Genomic DNA, 11,043 nt, shown 5'->3' with positions numbered 1-11,043 from the left:
CAGGAGACAAGATCTCCTTCTGTGTCCCCAGGTTTCATGGCCTAGTTAATGTCTTCACTCCTGCCTATAAATAGTAAGTCCATAATTCCTCTGGTTTAATTAGCACTTCAGGCTACAAAATGTGACTCTGAGGTCCTCAGAGCTGAGGGTGGCACTAACTACCCAAGAGTTCATGAATCTGTCAAAATGCTTAACCTCTGTGATTAGAGCCATTAACAGTGTGACCTTCCTAGGCAAGGTGCTTTCCTCTCTGGGCCTCAGTTTTCTTATCTTTGAAGTGTATTGGACTAAATTGTTTCTGGACACCCGCCAGCCCTAAAGCATATGATTGTTGTCTTGCAGGAGAAGAATGCAGGACTGAAGTCTGAGAATGCTGGATGGCATTTTCTGGGTTCTCAATAGTATTTGATAGGTAGAGTAATAATATCATCATCGTGCTGTAAACGCTTATTTTTTTTAAAGTTTACGTGAAATCTTGGAGGCTGTGAGGATCAAAACACGAGTCAGTGCCAAGACTAGGAAGATGAGAGTAAGCACCGTAGCTCACTGTCTGGGGACAGTCTGCGCTTAGTTTATTTGAGATCTTTAAGAAAAAGCCACCCTCCAGCCTGGTTTGCTCTCTTGCTTTCTCTTAAGATCATTCATCTAGCTAAACTCGTTTCTCATCGCCACCTCTGTGGGATTTTCCATTTAAAAATCATTTTTCCACTCTGAGGCACAGATTCAATTAAGAATCCTTTATTCTCCTGTACAGTAGATTAGGATTCGCACAGCTTTACCTAGTGTTGGAAGCCCAGTTTGTTCAATTTTTTAAGACTCTGAGACAGTTATTTTACATTAAGAATTCACTTCTACCCCTGGTTTGATAAATCTTAAAATTAGCAGTATGCATTAGAATTTACCTAATACTTTTTACAGATAAGAGGCAGCTGTAGCAAATGATAACCCCCATCTTCTGATCTCCTCTCACTGTGATGACCTTCGACGGCAAGTCCCTCAGCCTTTCAGGACCTCAGCTGCTGCTTAAAGGAGATGAGTGTGGTTGACTAACCTATGAAGTCCTTTCCAGATCTAAAGTTCTGTGACTAGGCTTTCAGAATATTTTTTCCTATTGAGAATCTTCTTAATAATACCTCACTCTGTAGATTTTTAAATGCCAGTTATCTGTATGAACTCGCGAAATCGATAAGGTAGTTATAAGCATACCTATTAATAACTTTAAATGAGATGTTTGTAAAAAGGACCTAGTACCATGTCTGGGACAAAGTAGGGGCTCAATAGTAGCTGTTACTATATTCAGATGATTGTAGTTATTTAAATGCACATGCAACAAGAGGTTAAAATAGATGTTTTTTGCAAGGCAGCAATAGATACCACATAAGTATACCATATGCTGTATTTATAATGGAGGTGGTCGAAAACCTGTAGCCATCTTAAACTCCCTTACCCACATCAAGGATATAAAAGAAGAGTTAAGAGTTGAAGAAGGAGGGCTTCCCTGGTGGCGCAGTGGTTGAGAGTCCACCTGCTGGTGCAGGGGACATGGGTTCGTGCCCCAGTCTGGGAAGATCCCACATGCCGCAGAGCGGCTAGGCCTGTGAGCCATGGCCGCTGAGCCTGCGCGTCCGGAGCCTGTGCTCCGCAACGGGAGAGGCCACAGCAGTGAGAGGCCCGCATACCACAAAAAAAAAGAGTTGAAGAAGGAGAATTTTTGGTGGGGATTTCTTTGAAGAGAGCCATTTGTGTGTTTGGAGTCTCCTCAGCAAGAGTAATGGGTGCCAGTTGCACTCACCTCAAGGCTAGGGAAAAGGGCCTCATTGGAGCTTAATATGTGCATCCCCTGTAGGGTGACAATCTGATAGACTGTACAGACCCTGGCCTGGAAAAATCTAAAGGATGAGATACCAGTGGCTGGCTGGGTGCTTTGATGATGGAGCAAAGGAGAGGTGGCAGAGATGGGTGCAGCCTCCACTCCCAGAGCTTGTTGGGCCAGGGATGTGTCTCTGCCTCCCAAGGACCAGATGTGGGCTGCGTGCAATAGAACTGGCACGCGGTCATCTCAGAGCCTGAGCAAGAGCCGAGGGTTTACTCCAGGAGATGAACTTCCAACTCGCGGTGCTGATGAAGGACCAAAAAGCAGAGCCATGGGGAAGTCGTCACCCCTGAGGGCTCCCTGGGGCATGAAGATGGCATGACAGGGAGAGAGGAGAGGACGGATGAGCCACCCTGAGGAGCGTTGGAGGAGCCCACATGAGAAAGACAGTTAAACTCTTGCCAAGTCAGTGCCCAGTCACCACAAAGCGTCAACTAGGGCTGTTTTCTTGCTTTGCCTTCATTTCCTCACTCCCACGGCCCTACCCCAGGAGGGTCAGAAGCCTTAATACACAAAGAAGGCCTCACTTCCCTGATGCTGGCTTCTGGTCTGCAGCAGGCCCAGAGAAGGCCTCAACTTCAAATGATAAGCCATTTTTATTATAATGGAATTGGACGTTTAAACTTCTGAACTGAGACTGTTTTGCATCTTAAGTGTGACTACAGGATGATATTATGATGATGATGTAAGATTGACTAGAGAAGTTGTAGAGGCCTGATTTTTTTCTAGAACTAAGGGATACGCTAGTCCCACAAGTTGGATTTCAGGAGACGGTAGGAGACAAAACTTGCTTTGTGATTATAGTTCCACAAGACTACTTGTTTATCGCAATGGTTACACATATTTTATGACCTTTAATTCTTTTTTTTTTAAATTTTATTTATTTTATTTTTGGCTGCGTTGGGTCTTCATTGCTGCGCACGGGCTTTCTCTAGTTGCGGTGAGCGGGCGCTACTCTTCGTTGTGGTGCTCAGGCTTCTCATTGCGATGGCTTCTCTTTTTGTGGTGCATGGGCTCTAGGCGCGCAGGCTTCAGTAGTTGTGGCACACGGGCTCAGTAGTTGTGGCTCGTGGGCTCTAGAGCACAGGCTCAGTAGTTGTGGCACACAGGCTTAGTTGCTCTGTGGCATGTGGGATCTTCCTGGACCAGGGCTCGAACCCATGTCCCCTGCATTGGCAGGCAGATTCCTAACCACTGCACCACCAGGGAAGCCCGACCTTTAATTCTTGATTTATTTTTGTTAACTTAAAAAGTTCCATTTCCACATCTTCAATTTGTTTCTTAATTAGTAAGTTCAAGAATTATCCTTCTGTGTATTTGAACACTTTTTTAAATTGTAGTAAAATACGCAATATAAATTAACCATTTTAGCCATTTTAAAAGTGTATGATTCATTGGTATTTAATACATTCACGATGTTGTGCAGCCATCACAACCTAGTTTTAGAATATCTTCATCCCCTCAAAAGGCAACCCCATAGCCATTAAGCAGTCACTCCTACTCCCAACCCCCTGGCAACCACTAATTTGCTTTTTGTCTTTATGAAATTGCCTATTCTGGATATTTAATATAAATGGAATTTTACAATGTGTGATCTTTGCGTCTGACTTTGTCCACTCACCATAGTGTTTTCAACATTCATTCATGTTATAGCATTTATCAGAATTTTATTTTTTTAATGGTTGAACAATATTCCATTGTATGGATATCCATCAATATTTATCAGTCAGTTGATGGACATTTGAGTTGTTTTTATCTTCTATTGTCAATAGTGTTGCTATGAATATTCTTGTACAAATTTTTGTTTGAACACCTGTTTTCAATTCTTTTAGATATATACCTTGGAGTGGAAATCCTGGATCATTTGATAACTCTGTGTTTAACTAATTGAGGAACCACCAAATGATTTTCCACAATGGCTGCACCATTTACATTTCCATCAGCAATGGATGAGGGTTCCAGTTTCTCCACATCCTTGCTGTGTTAGGGTTTTCCAGAGAAATAGAATCAATAGGATATTGATATAGGTAGGTAGATAGATAGGGATTTATTTTAAGGAATTTGCTCACACAGTTGTGGAGGCTTAGTAAGTCCAAAATCTGCAGGGTAGGCCAGCACCTGGAGACCCAAGAAATAGGTGCAGTTTTAGTCCAAAGACAGTCTGCTGGCATAATTCCTTCTTGCTCAAGGGGAGATGTCAGTCTTTGTTTTATTAAGACCTTTGATGGGTTACTCACATTGTGGAAGGTAATCTGATTTTCTCAAAAGTCCATCCATTTAAATGTTAATCTCATCCTAAAAACACCACAGAAACATCCAAAATAATGTTCAACCAAATATAGGGGCACCGTGGCCCAGCCACATAAAATTAACCGTCACATTTGCCAACACTTGTTATTTTCCATTTCTAAAATTATAGCTGTGTTGGTGTCCTAGGGCTCCATAAGAAAGTGCCACAAACTGGGTAGCTTAAAACAGCAAATTCATTGTCTCATAGTTCTGTAAGCTAGAAATCCAAAATCAAGGTGTTCACAGGGCCATGTTCCCTCCAGGTCACTAGGGGAGGATCCTTCCTTGCCTCCTCCAGTTTCTGGTAGCCCCAGGCATTCCTTGGCTTGTGGTAGCATGACTGTAATCTCTGACTCCATCTTCACATGGCCATCTTCCCTCTGTGCCTTTGTCCGAATTTCCCCCTTTTATAAGTAAACCAGTCATATTAGATTGAGGCCCACCTTAATCACCTCATCTTAACTTGATTACATCTATAAAGTCCTTATTTCCCAATAAGGTCAAAGTCTCAGATACCAGGGGTTAGTACTTCAACATATTTTGCAGGGGAGGGGACACAATTCAACCCATAACAATAGCTATCCTAGTGGGTATGAAGTGCTCTCTCATTGTGGGCTTGATTTGCATTTTCCTAATGACTAATGACATTGTGCTTCTTCTCATGTACTTAATGTTCTTTGTATATCTTTGGAGAAATGTCTGTTCAGGTCCTTTGCCCATTTTTGAATTGGGTTGTCTCTGTTGTTGAGTTGTAAGAGTTCTTTATATATTTTGGATACTAGACTGTTATCAGATACATGGTTTGCAGATATTTTCTCCTATCTTGTAGGTGTCTTTTCACTCTTGATAGTGTCCTTTGATGTATATAAGTTTTAAATTTTTTTTTTTTTTTTTTTTTTATGCGTTACGCGGGCCTCTCACTGTTGTGGCCTCTCCCGTTGCGGAGGACAGGCTCCGGACGCGCAGGCTCAGCGGCCATGGCTCACGGGCCCAGCCGCTCCGCGGCATGTGGGATCTTCCCGGACCGGGGCACGAACCCGTGTCCCCTGCATCGGCAGGCGGACTCTCAACCACTGCGCCACCAGGGAAGCCCATAAGTTTTAAATTTTGATGAGGTCTGTGATCTATTTTTTCTTGTGCTGTTTGTGCTTTTGGTGTTATATCTAAGTAAACACTGCAGATCCAAGGTCATGAAAGTTTACTCCTATGTTTTCTTCTAGGATTTTACACTTTTAGCTCTTATATTTAGGTCATTGGTGCATTTTTTAGTTAGTTTTTGTGTACAGTGTGAGGTAAGAGTTCAACTTCATTCTTGCTTATGGATATTCAGTTATCTCACCCAGTACCATTTGTTGAAGAGATTATTTTTTCCCCTTGAGTGGTCTTGGCTCCCTTGTCAAAATCTTGAACACTTTAAAAAGTGAATTTAAAGGTTAAGTAATGGGTTGTGTCTTGATCAATTCGACTTAACCCTGAAGATCTTTTCCTAGTTCAACTTTTCATAAAATCTTGACAGAGCCTAACTTCCTGGTAGAATTGTGAAACTCAAAAATATTCATGAACTAACTCCCAACACAATTTTCTTAAACTGTCTCTAACAACTTTTAATGAAGTCATCATCTATTAGTTAAATGATACTTTAAAGTATAAACCAATGGTGAAAACAACTAGGATAGAGATTTTCAGTTCTACCCATGAAGGATTAAGTGCTGTGGGAATTGCCTTCTGCCATAAACAACTAGAAAAGCAGACAAAGTATACGAGACAAACGTTTTCAGACATTGGACATCAGGAAGCATTTGGGACATCTCAGGGCTGTGACTCCCTGAGAGAAGGAAAACACACAGGAAGAGGTGGATTGCCCATCTTACTCATTTAGGATTTTTCCAGTCTTCACAGAGATGGGGAAACAGACACCCACTGTATCACTGAACTGGGAGACAGGGGTCAGAGTTCAGGAAAGCTGAGGCAGCTAAAATTTACATGGACAAATAACAGAGAGAAGGTAGCTTCATAGAGGCAGAGCTCAGAAGATCCACAGAGGGCTCCCTTGACCCTTAGGTAAGTTCTGATCAGGACATATGTGGGACGAAACTCCATGCCACCAGAGAAAGAAAAAACAGAAAGCAGTAATTCCCAGGGCTCACAGAGATCTGGGAATAGTTGAAGTTTCTGCTAGCCAGAGAAGAGACATTGTTATACACAGTGTTGGATAGAATCCTGAAAAGGTCATGCCTTTGTGGTGGGGCTAAAGTAGTCCTAGAGTAAAGGTTGCTTTTAGCCTGCCATAAAACAAGCTCAGTATTAATCCTCAAACTGATCTGCAAGTAACTGCTTGGCAGAACGAAGTCCAGCACTGTTTAAAGAAATACAACAAAACCCAACACTCAACAATGTAAAGTTTATTATATTTGGCACACAAAAAAAATCACCAAAGTAGCAGAAAAATATGATCAGAACTAGGAGAAAAATAATTCAGCAGATCCAAAACGACACAGATGATAGAATTAGCTGACAAAGATTTTAAACAGATATTATTAACATTATAAATGCTCAAGGATATATAAAGGAAAACATGAACATAATGAGGAAAGACATAGAATGTATTTTTTAAAAATCCAAATCAAATTTTTGGAGATGATACATAGACTATCTGAAATTAAAATAAACTGAATGGGATTAACAGCAGAAGAAATTAGACCCTGCAGAAGAAAAGATCAGTGAAATTAAAGGCACAGAAATAGATATTATTCAGAATGAAGCACAAAGAGAAAATACTGGAAAGGGAATGAAAAGAGTAGCCTGTGAAACAATACCAACTGTCAGAAATACATACCAGAAGGAGAGGAAAGAGAGAAAGAGACAGAAAACATATTTGAAGAAATAATGGCCATTCCCCAAATATAAAAATGTTAAAGGGGCATAGGTCCAAGAAACTCAGTAGTCCTCAAGAAGAACAAACATGAAAAAAACTTACATCCTAAGACACATCATAGTGAAATTGCTAAACCACTGATAATGAATAAGAAGAAACATATACCAAGGAACAAAGATCAGACTAGCAGCAGACTTCTCATCATAAACTATGCAAACCAGAATGGAATGGCATGACACCTTTAAAGTGTTGAAGGGGGGGGAAATGTAGAATTCTGTATTTAGCAAAAATGTCCTTAAAAAATGGGTGGGGGTGTGGCCAAGACGGCAGAGTAGGAAGACCTTGAACTCACCTCCTCCCACAGGCATGCCAAAATTATAACTGTTTAGAGAGCAACTATCTATGAGAACAACTTGGAGGCTAGCAGAAAAGATTTTCCACAACTAATGACATAAAGAACTACAACAAGGTGGGTAGGAGAGGTGAAGATACAGTAAATCTAGGACCCACACACCCAGGTAGGTGACACACAGTTGAGAGCATAATCACAATTGTAGAGGTTCTTCCCAAGGAGTGAGAGATCTGAGCCCCACATCAGGCCACCCAGCCTACGGGTCCTGCACTGAGAAGATAAGCCCTAGAACATTGACTTTGAAGGCCAGCAGGCTTGCATACAGGAGAGCTGGAGAGCTGTGGGAAATAGGGAGTTTGCCCCCCTCACAAAATCGGACATATTCCAGGTCCCTGTGCAGAGGCAGTAATTTGAAAGGATCCTGGATCAGACCCTCATGCTAACTTTAGAGAGCCTCCTGGAAAGGCAGGAGGCGATTGGACTTCTTGGGGACACAGACACTGGAGGCAGCCATCTGGGGGAGCTTGTTCTACCATGAGGACACTGGTGGTGGTAAGCATCACTTTGCAGTCTTCTCTCTAACCCATTAGTGCCAGGGTTTTACCCACCTGCCAGCAGACCAGCACCAGTCCCAGGACCCCCCAAACCAAGCAGTCAGCTGCCCCAGGACCCAACCCAGCCCACCACTGCACAAGGCAAGGCCTGGCAGCCAACCAGACCAGGGCCCAGCACCCCCTTACTAGCACACCCATAGTAGTAGGCCCTGTTACAACAAAAGGGCCCATGCCACCCACATAGGGGACACCCCTAGAGCATACAGCTCTCGTGGCCAGAGGGGAGTGTGATGCTGGGCCCCATAGGACATCTACATAAGGCCACTTCTTCAAGATAAGGAAACATAACCAACCTATCTAATATACAGAAATAAACACAGGCAAAATGAGAAGACATAGGAATATGTTCCAGACAAAGGAGCAAGACAAAACTCCAGAAGAACTAAGTGAAGTGGAGATAATCAGCCTACACCCTAAAGAGTTCAAAGTAATGATCATAACGACACTCAGCAAACTCAGGAGAAGAATGAATGAACATGTGAGAAGATTAATGAAGAGTGCGAAAATATAAAGAACTAAATAGGGCTGAAGAATACAATAACTGAAATTTTAAAATACACTAGAAGGAAGCAACAGTAGATTAGATGATACAGAGGAACAGAGCAGTGAACTGGAAGACACAGTGAAATTACCCAAGCTGAACAGAGCAAAGAAAAACATAATTTGAAACAATGAAGGTAGTTTAAGAGACCTCTGGGTCAACATCAAGCATATTAACATTTCCGTTACAGGGGACCCAGAAGGAGAAGGGGGGGTTGCTATTTGAAGAGATAATAGCTGAAAATGTTTTTAACCTAGGAGAGGTAACAGACATCTAGGTCCAGGAAGCACAGAAAGTCCCAACTAGATGAGCCCAAAAAGGTCCACACCAAGACACATTATAATTAAACTGGCAAGAAAAGATAGAGAATCTTAAAAGCAGCAAGAGAAAAGCAACCAGTTACATAGAAGGGAACTCCCATTAGACTATCAGCTGACTTTTCATCAGAAACTTTGCAGGTCTAAAGGGAATAAATAGCATGATAAATTTAAAGTGATGAAAGGAAAAAACCTATGACCAAGAATACTCTACCCAGCAAGACTATTATTTAGATTTGAAAGAGAGATCAGGAGTTTCACAGGGACTTCCCTGGTGGTCCAGTGGTAAAGAATATGCCTTCCAATACAGGGGACGTGGGTTTGATCCCTGGTTGGGGAACTAAGATCCCACACGCCACAGGGCAACTAAGCCCGCGCACCACAACTGTTGAGCTCACGCACCTCAATGAGAGAGCCCACGTGCCGCAAACTACAGAGACCACACTCTGTGGAGCCCGTGCGCTACAACTACAGAGCCCATGTGCCCTGGAGCCTGCACGCCACAACTAGAGAGAGAAAACCACACGCCACAACTAGAGCGAAGCCCACATGCCACAATTAGAAGCCTGAGAGCTGCAGCGAAGAGACTGCATGCCAAAATGAAAGATCCCGCATGCCTCAACGAAGATCCTGCGTGCTGCAACTAAGACCTGACGCAGCCAAAAAAATAAAGAAAATAAAGAAATATTTTTTAAAAGTTTCACAGTTAAGCAAAAGCTAAAATAGTTCAGCACTAGCTTTACAAGAAATGTTAAAGGGACTTCTCTAGGCAGAAGAGACTACAACTAGATATATGAAAATTATAAAAGGAAAAATCTTATTGGTAAAGGCAAACATATAGTAAAGATAGTAGATCAATCACTTATAAAGCTAGCAGGAAGGTTAAAAGTCAAAAGTAATAAAATCATCTATATCCACAATAAGTAAGAGATAAAGAAAACATGAAGATGTAAAATATGATGTCAAAAACATTAAATATGGATAGGAGGAATAAAAATGCTTGGTTGTTAGAATGTGTTGAACTTAAGAGATCATCAACTTAAAATAATCATATTTACATAGTTATATATGAGTCTCATGGTAACCACAAACCAAAAATCTATAATACACACACCAAAAAAAGAGAAAGGAATTCAAACACAACACTAAAGATAGTCATCAAATCACAAGGGAAGACAACAAAAGAAGAAAAAAGGAACTACAAAAACAACCGTAAAACAAACAAAATGGCAATAAGTACATACCTATCAATAATTACTTTAAATGTAAATGGACCAAATGCTCCATGAAAGACAGAGTGGCTGAATGGATAAAAAACAAGACCCATGTATATGCTGCCTACAAAGACTCACTTTAGATCTAAAGACACACACAGACTGAAAGTGAAGGGATGGTAAAATGAATTCCATTCAAATGGAAACTAAAAGAAAGCTGGGGTAGCAATGATTAGATAAAATAGACTTCAAAACAAAGACTGTAACAAGAGACAAGGAAGGACATTACATAATGATAAAGGGATCAATCCAACAAAAGATAAAACAATTTAAAATATATATTCACCCAACAGAGGAGCACCTAAATACATATGGCAAATAATGACTATAAAGGAGAAATGTATAGTAACACAATAATAGTAGGGGACTTTAACACCCCACTTACATCAATGGACAGATCACCCAGATAGAAATCAGTAAGAAAACACTGGCGTTGACAACACATTAGACCAGATTAATTTAGTAGATATCTTATAGAACATTTTATCCAGAAGCAGCAAGTACACATTCTTTTCAAGTGCACATAGAACATTCTTCAGGATAGATCACGTCCTGGACCACAAACAAGTCTCAATAAATTTAAGAAGATTGAAATCATATCAAGCATCTTTGTTGACCATGATGGTATGAGATGAGAAATAAAATACAAGGAAAAAAAAAACTACATGAAACACAAACACATGGAGGCTAAACAATATGCTACTAAACAAGCAATGGATTGTTAAATCAGGAAATTTTTCAAAAACCTGAGTGGGAGAAGGTGTGTGTGAACAATTTGGCAAAAAGAGGTTAATACCCAAAATATATAACTCATCAAAAAAAAACCCTATTTTTTTTTTTAAATGGGCAGAGGAAAAAAAAAAAGAGCAGAGAACCTGAATAGACCTTTTTTCCAAATAAGACACACA

The 11,043-nt window shown here is 41.0% G+C and overlaps 1 protein-coding gene across 2 annotated transcripts in view; it reads left to right on the top strand.

Annotated features, from left to right (window-relative positions):
- The window catches only part of RPRD1B (regulation of nuclear pre-mRNA domain containing 1B), an 84,621-nt gene that overhangs the window by 58,520 nt on the left and 15,058 nt on the right, over positions 1 to 11,043 (top strand). The gene's annotated exons all lie outside the window — the stretch shown is intronic.

Source organism: Phocoena sinus, chromosome 15, assembly GCF_008692025.1.
Source record: "Phocoena sinus isolate mPhoSin1 chromosome 15, mPhoSin1.pri, whole genome shotgun sequence".
In the NCBI taxonomy this organism is placed as follows: domain Eukaryota; kingdom Metazoa; phylum Chordata; class Mammalia; order Artiodactyla; family Phocoenidae; genus Phocoena; species Phocoena sinus.
The sequence above is the reverse complement of the archived record's forward strand: the minus strand, read 5'-3'. Positions and strand labels throughout refer to the sequence as shown.